The following is a 15,818-nucleotide window of genomic DNA, read 5'->3' on the forward strand; positions in this document are numbered from 1 at the left end:
CGTCTGTATGATTCTTTACGCCATAATTCAATGGCATCTTTCTGTGACTGTCTAGCTTTCTTTTTCCATAATTCTTCTTCTACTCTCATGATGCAATCTGCATCCCAGGTCCCCGCTGCGGGCCATCTCTGACTCTCTGGTAATTCTTTGGTGTAGTCCACCCATAAATCAAGAAATAATACGGCATCTAGACCATGCTTATGATACATAAAGTATCCTGGAGTGTCCCTAGGTGGGATGGGAACAGCTTCTTCTAGTACACCCTTTCTAGTTTTGATCTGTCTTAATTTCGAAAAGAGCGGCATTTTTAGATCTGGTTACTTAATCTTAAACACACTTAATACGAATAAACACAATAATGAACAGTCATTCACACCACAATGTATAGAACGTTTTAAAACATTTAACATTTAACATTTTTAACGAACAATGATAACTAATAGAAAACTAGTTACTGACATAATACTGACACTAGATAATACTTATTTATATGCAAGACATACTATATATACTGCTAAACAGTACAGATACACTGCTGAAACAGTGCAGACCGGATTTGTGTACCCAAACCCGTCTTGACCGGCACAGACTATGTGCACGTAAAATGCCTCCCCGGTAATGGTACTCACCGGGTAGCTCGGAACGGAAGGCCTCGGAACGGAACTGAAACTGGACCGGATTGGACTCGACTCGACTGGACTCGGAACTTCGGAACCTGGTGGGCCTCTGTATACCTCGGATCTTGCACTCTCAGCTAGGCTCTGGTCGGGATACTTCGCACTTCTCACCGCCTCGTCTGGGTGTTGATCGCAGCCTCAGTCGCTCCCGCTTGGCCGGAGGGAGATACAGGAAATCCTGCAGGTACGCGTTTTTGTCCGTTCAGCTGTAGCAGGAGACCGGGCCTGCAACGCACCGCCGGCGCGTGAGATGAGAAAGTGTCCCTGTTCGGGCGCCAATTTATGTGGTAAATATTTCGTTACCGGTACTATTTTTTATGCGGTAAAGTCTATTAAGAATAACTCAGTAAATATAAGAGGCAGAATCCGTGGTATTAGAGGTTTTAAAAGGCTTTATTCCTATACAAAGGAATACAATTCGAATTGTAGGCTTTCTATTCCATCACCACGAGAGTTCAGGAAGGAAGGGCATACATTATTGACAGATAAGCAGTTTTATAGAAAATACATTACAGTGAGACAGATGCAAGAGGCGTAACAGCTGATAGTACAGATAAAAGGTGCATACGTAACTAATAGAGGCGGTATACATGGGTGTAACTAAAATACGTCATTAAACATGATGTCACAAGTGGGTGGATCCATAAAAGAATCCTGCAATGTCAGCAGAAATATCTGGCAGAGATGCGCGCGCAGCCGCATGACGTGTGATTGACGTGCAACGAGAGGGTGAAGGGGACTTGACATTTAGATCTACATGTGGAGACAGAAGTCTGGGGGTTATGTCAACCTAATCCCAAATCATATCTAATATCCTATGTTTAAAGAACTGGGTTATCCAAAAGGAAAGGTCTCTAGGATAGAATCTATTCTATACTGACTGTTAGTGCGTGTACAAGCGTCTAAGTGTCTACATGAGATGCGAGGGGGTAGGAATATTCCATGGTAACGGGGCTATGAATTACTTGCATGAGGACAGCGAGGCCTGGCCCCTTTGCACGGTAGCTGGAGGAATGTTTACCTAAACTACTAGACAGGAATGCATCGGATGAGGAGCGGAGTAGATAATCTTGAAGGTGAAATACAGTTTTTGGCAGGCAATATGCTGGATCAGACACCGTTAGCCGCGCAGGGAGTAGGACAAAGTTCATGGATACAGATGCAGGCTCAGACTGGAGCTTTCAGAGGCAGAAGGCAGGAAAAGGCTTGATGACAGAATTCTGGGCCTACTCGCCTGAATCTGTAAAATGTGGAAAGTGAACCACATAAAGTCGGTGGCCTTTCATACTTAGGAATGGAATATCTGACCCATTCATGGCGGATCTGAAAGAGGACATGTTGACGGTGGACGCACATGTATTTGCGTCTTCAAAACTGGAACTGGAGGGAACATACATGTACTTGTAGCATGCACATGGAGCCGTTGGGGTCTACGATAGGGGACATAACTGATCACAAAATTCATATTTCCTCAGTGGGCTGAAGAACGGTGATGGATTAAACCCAGATCAGTTGACTGGGGGTGAGTGCTTGCAATGTTCAACACTCCGTCCATCATTTCCTTTGGTTTTTGTCCAAAGGGAATTATATACTTTACATTTCATACATTAAATCATTTACAATTATATCCCTACAGGAAACCTGGGAAACACAGAACAACTTCTTCTTGGAAGGGTGTAAGACTTTTTTAGCCCAACACAAGACTCCAACAGGGGAAAAGCTAGCAGGGGCCTTATCATATTTGTGAAATTGGAATTATCCAAGGAGTTGCAGACCATAAAGTGGGATTCCCAGGTGTTTCAGGGTATAAAATTGCAAGTGGGGAGAGAGCCCCCACTTGGCATAATCAACTTTTATAACCTGAAGAACGGAAAGGGCAGGCTCTCAAATGTCATTGCCCGAAACTATGCCCTAGGCATTTTGAAAAGGGGGGGGGGGGGTGGCGGTTTAGGCACTTGAATCTTATTTTAGTGGGGGATTTTAATTGTCAATTGTGTTCATCTTTTGTAAAGAAACCTGCAATCGCACAAGCCTAGCCTGTTCTCAGAGGAAGTGCACATGGAGCACACTACAGAAGGTGACGAGGTAAACAATCTTTTATCCACTCATAACCTTGTACACACCTTAGACCACAGGCCCACTTGGCTTATTTCACATCTGCACCCGTCCTATTAAGGTCTTTCCAAACTAGGAGTGTTATTCGATGATCGATTACAGTGGAGAGCCCTCCTAGACAGGAAGCTTAGCGAGCTGAACAAATCTGCAGGGGCTAATACCAGCTTTACTTGCAGACTGGGCTCATGGGCACCGGAGGTTATTTTAAAATTGTATAACTCCAAGGCCATTGCGAAAGTGTTATACAGTAGTGAGGTTTGGGGGTATGTCTCCTCTCATTGGTTACAAGTGGCAGAAAACAAGTTTTTGCGCTGGATCCTGTGCAACCCCCAAACACGCCAGCTTGGTCTGTGCATGAAAATCTAGGGGTTGATTAATTGGTGGACCAAGTGACAATTAAACCCTTACTATGCTGGCTAAAAATATGGACATGCGAAGATAAGGGTTTTAACTGCCTGATCTGAGCAGATTGTCTGGCCATGGAATGAGGTAAAAAAATCCCCTGGATGCGTTATATAAAGGAATCCTTTCAGGCCATAGGAAGGCCGGACCTTTTTTACACACTTGTCACTTTACGCCCCGGGGACGTTAACATCACAAAAGACCTACACCATAAATGTATCACTGCCCAGCGTGAAAATATCGAACTCAGCAAACCCACAGTGAGGGCTTATGTAAAGTTAAAATCTGTGTCGGGTATGGAGCCATATCTTTTTGCACTTTCCAGTGCCCAAGATAGATTTTTAATTATATGCTTCAGATTTAATCAACTTCACCATCTTTTAGCCTAAATTTCTTTCCTTAATTCAAAGAGGCACTTGTGGCTGCAATCTCAGATCACTAGAGTGGGGGGAGAGACAACCTGCACTCCAAATTGTATCAAAAAAGGGAGTTATTTTAAAAAACGAAAGGTATAACTGTAAATCTTCCAATTATCAAGGGTGCTGCCTTTGTGTGACCTGTTCAACCCCCGAACAGGCTACAAAATATAAGAACACAACATTTTCAAACAGCAGTATGAACAAAGGCGCACTATACACCAGCCCTGTAAGGTGCGAATTTTCAATGTAGCTAGATTTTAGAAAGTAATCAATACATCAGAATACGAATACAAAGAATTGCATATGCTAACGTAATCCAAACACTTAATGACAGTATCAAATGAAAAACAATGTCAAATGAATACAACGTTGTAATCCAAAATAGAACTCATGAAGATTGCGATGTCAGCGGTCAGTTCATATTACATGACAAGTATCAATGCTCTTCAAACAAAACTTCACAAGTGTCTATGAAGCAGAAGTCAAGAGTCTTCTTTATTTTCTTGTTCCGAAAAAGAATTAATGCTTTCAAAACAACATCATGGCGTCCCAATGCATTTCGGTATCAAAACCTTCGTCAGGGGAATGCTGAAAGAGTATATATGTATATATATATAATTCATGTAAAAAATTCGTTTCTGAGATACAAACAAGTCTAATGTGAAAAGCATGTGTTGTATTCCACATGTAACATTGTTAAGGCTTTTAACATCCAGTATTGTACCAGCCAATTACATATTTGGTAATGAAACAAAAACGGTCGGTAATATGAAACAAAACTTTTTTTTAAAAACAGAGTGCTTGAAAACATGCAGACAAATGTTCACATTTATGTCCAAATACGTTTCGTGTGATAAGCATGAAAAAACATAAAAAAGGATTTATTGTGAAGGGCCACCGAAACCACGTGAACGCAACAGTGTAAAAGACCAGAAAGAGAGTGAGCGTCTACGTAATTTCCACTAATCTCCAATCCACCAATATAAGTGGTATCCTTAATTAAGTGTGATGGGAGGGCTCACCTCCGAATGTCTCTGAACACTTGAGAGTGTCAAACACGAATATTTTGTTGCCGACTGACGATACTGAAGGAATCAAGGGGAACAAACAGAGCTATTACCAAATGGTGTCTGGCATCCAGGGCCAAAAAAGTTCAAAGTGTTCAACGTAGAAAAGGACAAGGGTTCCCACTTACTTAACCGCTGTTCGCCAAACGCATGCACATAGAATGCACCGCTAACCCGGAAGTTTGCGGTGACGATGTATCGTAGGCGTCTGTGTGAATAATGAGGGCAACAATGAGTACATAAGTTACCGAGAGTTATCTCAGCAAGAGAACTAATCAAATGGTGAGTGCCATGAAACTGTGTTCAGTTACCTGCATCAATATGTCTCACAGTTCCTCCGCGGGGTTCAGTTTGCTCAAAGTAACAGCAGCGAGGATGTGTAACCGTGCGAAAGCGATGCCGGAGTGAATATAGAAAACGGACTCCCAGGCGGAACTAGTCATGAACATCTCTAGTGTCAAGTTAAAACCTAATGAGCAGGCAATACTAAACAAGAGCATGTCCTTTGTGCCGACATACCAGACCAACGAACTTGAAACTGAAATCTCATTATTTAAATTCACGCGCAAACTCAGATTACGGTGGTTTTTCCACCACATAATGCAAGATCAGTCCACTGAACCTGTTTCTGAGACTCAATCTCAAGTATTCAGACCTAAGAATACTTTCATGTCACCAATTTCTCACAAGGCCATCGATCTTTTTGAGACATTGGTTAAAAAAGATCTTGCACTTATTCATCAAAGAGAAAGTGACAAAAGTACCTTAACCAAAAAAGAACGGGCCACATTAAGAAACTTAGCCCAACTAAAGAATTTAACCTTTCAGCCAGCAGATAAGGGTGGTGCTTTGGTAGTTATGGACACCATATACTATGAAGCCAAAGTGGACCAACATGTTCTAGACACTGATACCTACATGGCCCTTGACACAGACCCTACCTGCACCTTTCAGGCGACTCTATTACTAATCTTGACCAAAGCTAAAGATCTGAGTCGGATCAATGAAAACACATACAAATTCCTCATTACCGATTCTCCAAAAAGACCGCATATATATATGCTTCCGAAGATGCATAAAGATATGGTGAACCCTCCTTTCCGCCCCATTGTGGCTGGTTGTTGGTCTTTGCATGAACCATTGGGAAAATTCATAGATTATTTTTTACAACCCTTGGTTCAGAAAGTGGGTTACATATGTACAGGATACTACAGACTGTCTAAACAAACTACAACAGATCACATTACCCAGTGACAACGAGGTGCTACTTGGCACCATTGATGTCATAGCCCTTTATACCTCGATTCCGCATGGTGAAGGCATCGATGCAGTTGAATGGATGTTGCTCAGACATAATTATGAAGAATCTCTCAACATTTTCCTGCTCGAACTGTTACAGTTCAGCCTATACCACAGCTACTTCACATGGAAGCAACATTTTTATTTGCAGAAGACAGGCACTTCTATGGGCTTTACTGGGGCACCCACGTATGCCAATATTTTTATGGCAAAATTCGAGGACACACACGTTCTCCATAACAAGCTTTGGACTGATCATTTACTTCTGTACCTTAGGTACATTGATGACATTTTGATCCTATGGAGAGGTACCCAACAGTCGTTGGAAGATGCTATTGTGATTTTGAACGATTGTCATCCACACATAAAGTTCACATACTCCATCAACTCTTCCACTATCGATTACTTGGATATCCTGATCGAGAAAAAAGGCTCGACTCTGACAACTAGAGTATTCAAAAAGCCAACCGACAGGAATAACGCACTCCATTACAATAGCTTTCACACCCTAACCCTGAAAAATCACCTACCGTTATCCCAATTTATCAGGGTTCGAAGAATCTGTTCGGATGACAGCCAAGGGAAATCAGACATAGAAACCATGTCTCAACAATATTTGGAGAGAGGTTACCCTACATCAGTTCTAGAAGCAGTCAAGCAGAAAGCATACAGCATGGACAGATCGCAGCATCTCAAGAAAACTGTCAAACCTGTTTCCAAACGGGAGGTCTGTGTCTTAAAATATTCCACAGCCGCTACGGCGATCAAACGGTGCATTCTTAAAAGATGGGAGATCATTGAACAAGAACATGATTTTAAAGAAGTCTTTTGTGCAACACCCATCTTCGCATTCTCCAGATCCAAAAATATTAAGGAAATTCCAGCCAAAAAGATGCAAGATTCTGTCAATTCCACTAGATTAGGCATGAGAAAGTGTTACAATTGTGGACACTGTGGCAATGTGATGGTTGGTGACACATTCACACACCCTCACAAGGGCAAACTGATCAAGCTAAAACACTCTTCTGATTGTAACACAGCAATGGTGAAATACGCCATTAAATGTCCTTGTGGACTGGTTTATGTGGGGAGGACCACCAGGAAGATAAAAATAATGGTGACTGAACACAAAAGCTCCATTCGCACATCTAACATGAAATCCTGTCTAGCGGCACACTGGTTCACACATAAACACACCATACCCCAATTACGATTTACTGTGCTTGAACAAGTATCGGTACTAGCACATGTTGACCCAAACAAACATTTGGCACAAAGAGAAACTTTCTGGATTCGTTTTTTGAAAACCCTAAGCCCGTGTGGTCTGAATGATAAAATTGAATTAATTAATTTTCTCTGATAATATGCGGTTGTTAATAGCTAGTTGCTAAGTAACACATTTTTTTCGCATAACTTTCTACATTGTATTATTCTGTTTGTATATATGGAGACTTGAAAAGCGCAAATTGATTACAGAAATGTTTAGATTTATTGTGTTTTTTGTGAATTATGTTCGTCTACTTTATTTCATTTGTGTAGTCTCTTTCACATTCTTACACCCTTGTCTTTTCAGCTGTTTTCCACACCCTCTTGATTCCCCATGGTATACTGTGGTGTTTACCTCTTATCTCTCTTTATACTCTCCAGACGCTTCCGATTTACATCATTATTTGTACATGTAGCTTTAATTTTCTTACACTCGATTTGTTTTAGATTTAGCTGTTAGCACACTTTGAGAAGTTTCACCTCTCAGCTCAGTCCTCTCTCTATGTTAGGCACGTACTGACGCACGTTACGTAGTCCGTTTTCTATATTCACTCCGGCATCGCTTTCGCACGGTTACACATCCTCGCTGCTGTTACTTTGAGCAAACTGAACCCCGCGGAGGAACTGTGAGACATATTGATGCAGGTAACTGAACACAGTTTCATGGCACTCACCATTTGATTAGTTCTCTTGCTGAGATAACTCTCGGTAACTTATGTACTCATTGTTGCCCTCATTATTCACACAGACGCCTACGATACATCGTCACCGCAAACTTCCGAGTTAGCAGTGCATTCTATGTGCATGCGTTTGGCAAACAGCGGTTAAGTAAGTGGGAACCCTTGTCATTCTCTACGTTGAACACTTTGAACCTTTTTGGCCCTTGATGCCAGACACCATTTGGTAATAGCTCTGTTTGTTCCCCTTGATTCCTTCAGTATCGTCAGTCGGCAACAAAATATTCGTGTTTGACACTCGCAAGTGTTCAGAGACATTCGGAGGTGAGCCCTCCCATCACACTTAATTAAGGATACCACTTATATTGGTGGATTGGGGATTAGTGGAAATTACGTAGACGCTCACTCTCTTTCTGGTCTTTTACACTGTTGCGTTCACGTGGTTTCGGTGGCCCTTCACAATAAATCCTTTTTTTATGTTTTTTCATGCTTATCACACGAAACGTATTTGGACATAAATGTGAACACTTGTCTGCATGTTTTCAAGCGCTCTGTTTTTTAAAAAAAGTTTTGTTTCAAATTACCGACCGTTTTTGTTTCATTACCAAATATGTAATTGGCTGGTACAATACTGGATGTTAAAAGCCTTAACAATGTTACATGTGGAATACAACACATGCTTTTCACATTAGACTTGTTTGTATCTCAGAAACGAATTTTTTACATGAATTATATATATATATACATATATACTCTTTCAGCATTCCCCTGACGAAGGTTTGGATACCGAAATGCATTGGGACGCCATGATGTTGTTTTGAAAGCATTAATTCTTTTTCGGAACAAGAAAATAAAGAAGACTCTTGACTCCTGCTTCATAGACACTTGTGAAGTTTTGTTTGAAGAGCATTGATACTTGTCATGTAATATGAACTGACCGCTGACATCGCAATCTTCATGAGTTCTATTTTGGATTACAACGTTGTATTCATTTGACATTGTTTTTCATTTGATACTGTCATTAAGTGTTTGGATTACGTTAGCATATGCAATTCTTTGTATTAGTATTCTGATGTATTGATTACTTTCTAAAATCTAGCTACATTGAAAATTCGCAACTTACAGGGCTGGTGTATAGTGCGCCTTTGTTCAAACTGCTGTTTGAAAATTTTGTGTTTTTATATTTTGTAGCCTGTTCGGGGGTTGAACAGGCCACACAAAGGCAGCACCCTTGATAATTGGAAGATTTACAGTTATACCTTTCGTTTTTTTAAATAACTCACTTTTTTTTATACAATTTGGAGTGCAGGTTGTCTCTCCCCCCACTCTAGTCATTTACAGCTCAGCCTCATTTTGACAACCACCACCCACTATGGATTTTGAGGACATCTCTCACTTGACCACAAACCAAGCAGAGACAAAAGGTTATTCTGCTGAAGAAGCAGCAAACATATATTCCCTCATTGATGAAACCAGGGCATTTCAGGCCCCATCTGGTTCTACCAGCCAACTAATTAAACAATTGCAATATACTTTGAGGAGGGAAATCAATCAGAGACTCCACGCAACCACACTCATTCAGTACCACAAGGCGAAGCGGATCCCTAGAGGGTTAAGCATAGCACTACGACCCATGTTGTTTAAATTCAATAAACCATTTATGACTAAATGGTTCGCAATTCTTAATAAGTGCTCTTTAGACCTTTTTTTACTGATTATTGAAGAACTGTCAGTAATACTTAAAGAATTGGAAACTGAAATCAAAGATCTGAAGGATGATCTTTCACAAAGATTGTCATCTGACGAACTTCAGCAAACCCTTAAAGACATCAATGACAAACTAGACGAACACGCGAAAGAAGTTCACGATCGGAAATTGCGCAAGTTTAGACGCGACACAATTGATTACAAACTAGATGAGGTTTATACCTGGGCGGAGATGTATGCCCAGAAACTCACCTTTAGAAAACCTGATGCATCTACCTCCGAAGAAAGTATAGCAACTGAGCAAGAAACACTTCCTACTCGTACCCCTCTTGCTACAATTGCCACAGAGAGTACACCTTCCACCAGTGGCACAACTAAACAGACGTCTTTTTTAGAACTGGGACGCACTTCCAATCATCCACCAGAAGAATCACCTGCAGGAAGAACCAACAAAACAGGAGGGAACAAGGCTTAAAAAAAACAACAAACGGAGCAAGACGGAATCCCAGGCGGAACTAGTCATGAACATCTCTAGTGTCAAGTTAAAACCTAATGAGCAGGCAATACTAAACAAGGGCATGTCCTTTGAGCCGACATACCAGACCAACGAACTTGAAACTGAAATCTCATTATTTAAATTCACGCACAAACTCAGATTACGGTGGTTTTTCCACCACATAATGCAAGATCTGTCCACTGAACCTGTTCCTGAGACTCAATCTCAAGTATTCAGACCTAAGAGTACTTTCATGTCACCAATTTCTCACAAGGCCATCGATCTTTTTGAGACATTGGTTAAAAAAGATCTTGCACTTATTCATCAGAGAGAAAGTGACAAAAGTAACTTAACCAAAAAAGAACGGGCCACATTAAGAAACTTAGCCCAACTAAAGAATTTAACCTTTCAGCCAGCAGATAAGGGTGGTGCTTTGGTAGTTATGGACACCATATACTATGAAGCCAAAGTGGACCAACATGTTCTAGACACTGATACCTACATGGCCCTTGACACAAACCCTACCTGCACCTTTCAGGCGACTCTATTACTAATCTTGACCAAAGCTAAAGATCTGAGTTGGATCAATGAAAACACATACAAATTCCTCATTACCGATTATCCAAAAAGACCGCATATATATATGCTTCCGAAGATGCATAAAGATATGATGAACCCTCCTTTCCGCCCCATTGTGGCTGGTTGTGGGTCTTTGCATGAACCATTGGGAAAATTCATAGATTATTTTCTACAACCCTTGGTTCAGAAGTGGGTTACATATGTACAGGATACTACAGACTGTCTAAACAAACTACAACAGATCACATTACCCAGTGACAACGAGGTGCTACTTGGCACCATTGATGTCACAGCCCTTTATACCTCGATTCCGCATGGTGAAGGCATCGATGCAGTTGAATAGATGTTGCTCAGACATAATTATGAAGAATCTCTCAACATTTTCCTGCTCGAACTGTTACAGTTCAGCCTATACCACAGCTACTTCACATGGAAGCAACATTTTTATTTGCAGAAGACAGGCACTTCTATGGGCTTTACTGGGGCACCCACGTATGCCAATATTTTTATGGCAAAATTCGAGGACACACACGTTCTGCATAACAAGCTGTAGACTGATCATTTACTTCTGTACCTTAGGTACATTGATGAAATTTTTATCCTATGGAGAGGTACCCAACAGTTGTTGGAAGATGCTATTGTGATTTTGAACGCTTGTCATCCACACATAAAGTTCACATACTCCATCAACTCTTCCACTGTCAATTACTTGGATATCCTGATCGAGAAAAAAGGCACGACTCTGACAACTAGAGTATTCAAAAAGCCAACCGACAGGAATAACGCACTCCATTGCAATAGCTTTCACACCCTAACCCTGAAAAATCACCTACCGTTATCCCAATTTATCAGGGTTCGAAGAATCTATTCGGATGACAGCCAAGGGAAATCAGACATAGAAACCATGTCTCAACAATATTTGGAGAGAGGTTACCCTACATCAGTTCTAGAAGCAGCCAAGCAGAAAGCATATAGCATGGACAGATCGCAGCTTCTCAAGAAAACTGTCAAACCTGTTTCCAAACGGGAGGTCTGTGTCTTAAAATATTCCACAGCCGCTACAGCGATCAAACGGTGCATTCTTAAAAGATGGGAGATCATTGAACAAGAACATGATTTTAAAGAAGTCTTTTGTGCAACACCCATCTTCGCATTCTCCAGATCCAAAAATATTAAGGAAATTCTAGCCAAAAAGATGCAAGATTCTGTCAATTCCACTAGATTAGGCATGAGAAAGTGTTACAATTGTGGACACTGTGGCAATGTGATGGTTGGTGACACATTCACACACCCTCACACGGGCAAACTGATCAAGCTAAAACACTCTTCTGATTGTAACACAGCAATGGTGATTTACGCCATTAAATGTCCTTGTGGACTGGTTTATGTGGGGAGGACCACCAGGAAGATAAAAATAAGGGTGACTGAACACAAAAGCTCCATTCGCACATCTAACATGAAATCCTGTCTAGCGGCACACTGGTTCACACATAAACACACCATACCCCAATTACGATTTACTGTGCTTGAACAAGTATCGGTACTAGCACATGTTGACCCAAACAAACATTTGGCACAAAGAGAAACTTTCTGGATTGGTTTTTTGAAAACCCTAAGCCCGTGTGGTCTGAATGATAAAATTGAATTAATTAATTTTCTCTGATAATATGCGGTTGTTAATAGCTAGTTGCTAAGTAACACATTTTTTTCGCATAACTTTCTACATTGTATTATTCTGTTTGTATATATGGAGACTTGAAAAGCGCGAATTGATTACAGAAATGTTTAGATTTATTGTGTCTTTTGTGAATTATGTTCGTCTACTTTATTTCATTTGTGTAGTCTCTTTCACATTCTTATACCCTTGTCTTTTCAGCTGTTTTCCACACCCTCTTGATTCCCCATGGTATACTGTGGTGTTTACCTCTTATCTCTCTTTATACTCTCCAGACGCTTCTGATTTACATCATTATTTGTACATGTGGCTTTAATTTTCTTACACTCGATTTGTTTTAGATTTAGCTGTTAGCACACTTTGAGAAGTTTCACCTCTCAGCTCAGTCCTCTCTCTATGTTAGGCACATACAGACGCACGTTACGTAGTCCGTTTTCTATATTCACTCCGGCATCGCTTTCGCACGGTTACACATCCTCGCTGCTGTTACTTTGAGCAAACTGAACCCCGCAGAGGAACTGTGAGACATATTGATGCAGGTAACTGAACACAGTTTCATGGCACTCACCATTTGATTAGTTCTCTTGCTGAGATAACTCTCGGTAACTTACGTACTCATTGTTGCCCTCATTATTCACACAGACGCCTACGATACATCGTCACCGCAAACTTTCGGGTTAGCGGTGCATTCTATGTGCATGCGTTTGGCGAACAGCGGTTAAGTAAGTGGGAACCCTTGTCATTTTCTACGTTGAACACTTTGAACTTTTTTGGCCCTGGATGCCAGACACCATTTGGTAATAGCTCTGTTTGTTCCCCTTGATTCCTTCAGTATCGTCAGTTGTCAACAAAATATTCGTGTTTGACACTCTCAAGTGTTCAGAGACATTCGGAGGTGAGCCCTCCCATCACACTTAATTAAGGATACCACTTATATTGGTGGATTGGGGATTAGTGGAAATTACGTAGACGCTCACTCTCTTTCTGGTCTTTTACACTGTTGCGTTCACGTGGTTTCGGTGGCCCTTCACAATAAATCCTTTTTTATGTTTTTTCATGCTTATCACACGAAACGTATTTGGACATAAATGTGAACATTTGTCTGCATGTTTTCAAGCGCTCTGTTTTTTTAAAAAAGTTTTGTTTCAAATTACCGACCGTTTTTGTTTCATTACCAAATATGTAATTGGCTGGTACAATACTGGATGTTAAAAGACTTAACAATGTTACATGTGGAATACAACACATGCTTTTCACATTAGACTTGTTTGTATCTCAGAAACGAATTTTTTACATGAATTATATATATATACATATACACTCTTTCAGCATTCCCCTGACGAAGGTTTTGATACCGAAATGCATTGGGACGCCATGATGTTGTTTTGAAAGCATTAATTCTTTTTCGGAACAAGAAAATAAAGAAGACTCTTGACTTCTGCTTCATAGACACTTGTGAAGTTTTGTTTGAAGAGCATTGATACTTGTCATGTAATATGAACTGACTGCTGACATCGCAATCTTCATGAGTTCTATTTTGGATTACAACGTTGTATTCATTTGACATTGTTTTTCATTTGATACTGTCATTAAGTGTTTGGATTACGTTAGCATATGCAATTCTTTGTATTAGTATTCTGATGTATTGATTACTTTCTAAAATCTAGCTACATTGAAAATTCGCACCTTACAGGGCTGGTGTATAGTGCGCCTTTGTTCAAACTGCTGTATGAAAATTTTGTGCAATCTCAGATCTCCACAGGATACGCTTCATTTTGTTTTATTGCGTAAATTGTTATCAGTGCCTAGAAAATGTTTCCTTCATCCTTTACTAAAGAGTCTGAAGTTTAGGCAGGCCAAATTGGCACTTTTGCACCTGCAGTTGTAACCAAACTCCCATACCCTTCACGCAATTATGTGTTTTTGCGGGCAGCTTATAGATCTAGGCTATCAAGAATAGATTTCTCTCTCATTGCTTTGTAGTTATGAGGTGACTGTTGGCGCGATGGGGTGTATTGTTCCACTGACTTGTCTCGTTTAATAAGTCGCAATGTTTTATCCGTATGTAATGATTTTTATATTGTATGACTGTTTTATTGTATCTTTTATGGATGTATTTCCATCCGAATAAAGAATGTATTATTATTATTATCTGGGAACTCCTTCCCACCCATTTAGTGACCATAACCCCTTGACAGTTTTACTGAGGGGAATGGGTAGCTATTTTAGGTGTCCTCGCAAACCTCTGACTCCTCTAATCCCAATAGATCAGGGCAGTCACCTTTGTTGGTCATGCATAGATGCCAAGCCCTTTATTCACAGCCTCTTCTCTTCTTGGAAGATTGAGCTACGCCTTTGTTTGGACCCTTATTACTCGAGTCAGGATATTTTGAGTTAATTTACCTCCATTGCCCAGGTAGTCTCTGGTCTATCAACTACACAGACAGTGAGTAGTTTGATTGCAAGTGTTCGGAAGCATTGAGGAGGCTAAAGGTAGCCTTGAAGCAGATGCCACAGGAGAAAAATAGAGTGACTCAGTACCGGGACCTTAAAAGTGCCCAGGCGCCAGTTACAAAAGCAGGCCTGGGAGGATCTATCCAAAGCGGGAGAATTGAGGGATTTAGCCTTGGTCTGGAAATTCATAAATAGTCCCTGCTTTGCAGAACCAGCTAGACCGTCTATGTGCCATTTTGAAAATGTTTATACCACAGGTCCGTTGGTGGAGCCATGGGTAGACGTCCCTCCTAGCCTTGATGTAATCCCCATTAGTTTCTCTTTGGATGAGGTACATTCTAGTATCGAGCTGCTTTCGCTAAATAAGTCCCGGATCCTAATAAAATACCTCCAGATCGTTTTTGCTACAATATTGAGGTCTTTGCCCCTCTTTTAACCCAAGTCCTGAATGCGGCAGCTTTGAAAGGGGACGTTGCCCTCTGGGTCTACTGCGACAATAATTCCAATTTACAAAAAAGGGAACAAGGACAACCCGCAATCTTACCGCCCAATCTCCCTTATCAATGTTGTAGTTAAGGTCCTGGGACGGGTCCTGTTATCCAGATTGTCTTTGTGGGCCACAGACAACCAGATAATATTGGATGTCCAATTTAGCTTCTGTGAAGGCATGCCAACTACAGACCAATGCCTCAATCTTTTTCTTTTGACAGCCAAATACACACTGATACAACCGGGTGTATTGTACCTAGCCTTCATGGACCTTACGTCCATGTTAGATCGAGTTAATCAGACTAAGTTGTGGGACATTTTAATTTCCTTGGGAGTGGATCCTTGTATTGTTCATTTGCTCACATCACTCCATGCCCAGACGACAGTGGCAGTGAGATACACACAGGAGGGCGCACTCACAAATCATTTTAATTGTACAAGGGGGGGTGCACCAAGCTGTATTTTAGCTGCATTTTAATTTCAGTTTATAGTAATG

General features: G+C 40.8%; 1 long non-coding RNA gene across 1 annotated transcript in view; it reads left to right on the forward strand.

Annotated features, from left to right (window-relative positions):
• The window catches only part of LOC146870701 (uncharacterized), a 70,133-nt gene extending 55,612 nt beyond the window's left edge, over positions 1-14,521 (forward strand). Inside the window, exon 3 of the long non-coding RNA XR_014959435.1 lies at positions 13,709-14,521. This is a non-coding gene — a long non-coding RNA (uncharacterized LOC146870701). The remainder of the gene's footprint in view (positions 1-13,708) is intronic.
• Positions 14,522-15,818: the final 1,297 nt, after the last annotated feature.

The sequence above is a fragment of the Triturus cristatus genome, chromosome 1_1 (assembly GCF_964204655.1).
Source record: "Triturus cristatus chromosome 1_1, aTriCri1.1, whole genome shotgun sequence".
Classification (NCBI taxonomy): domain Eukaryota; kingdom Metazoa; phylum Chordata; class Amphibia; order Caudata; family Salamandridae; genus Triturus; species Triturus cristatus.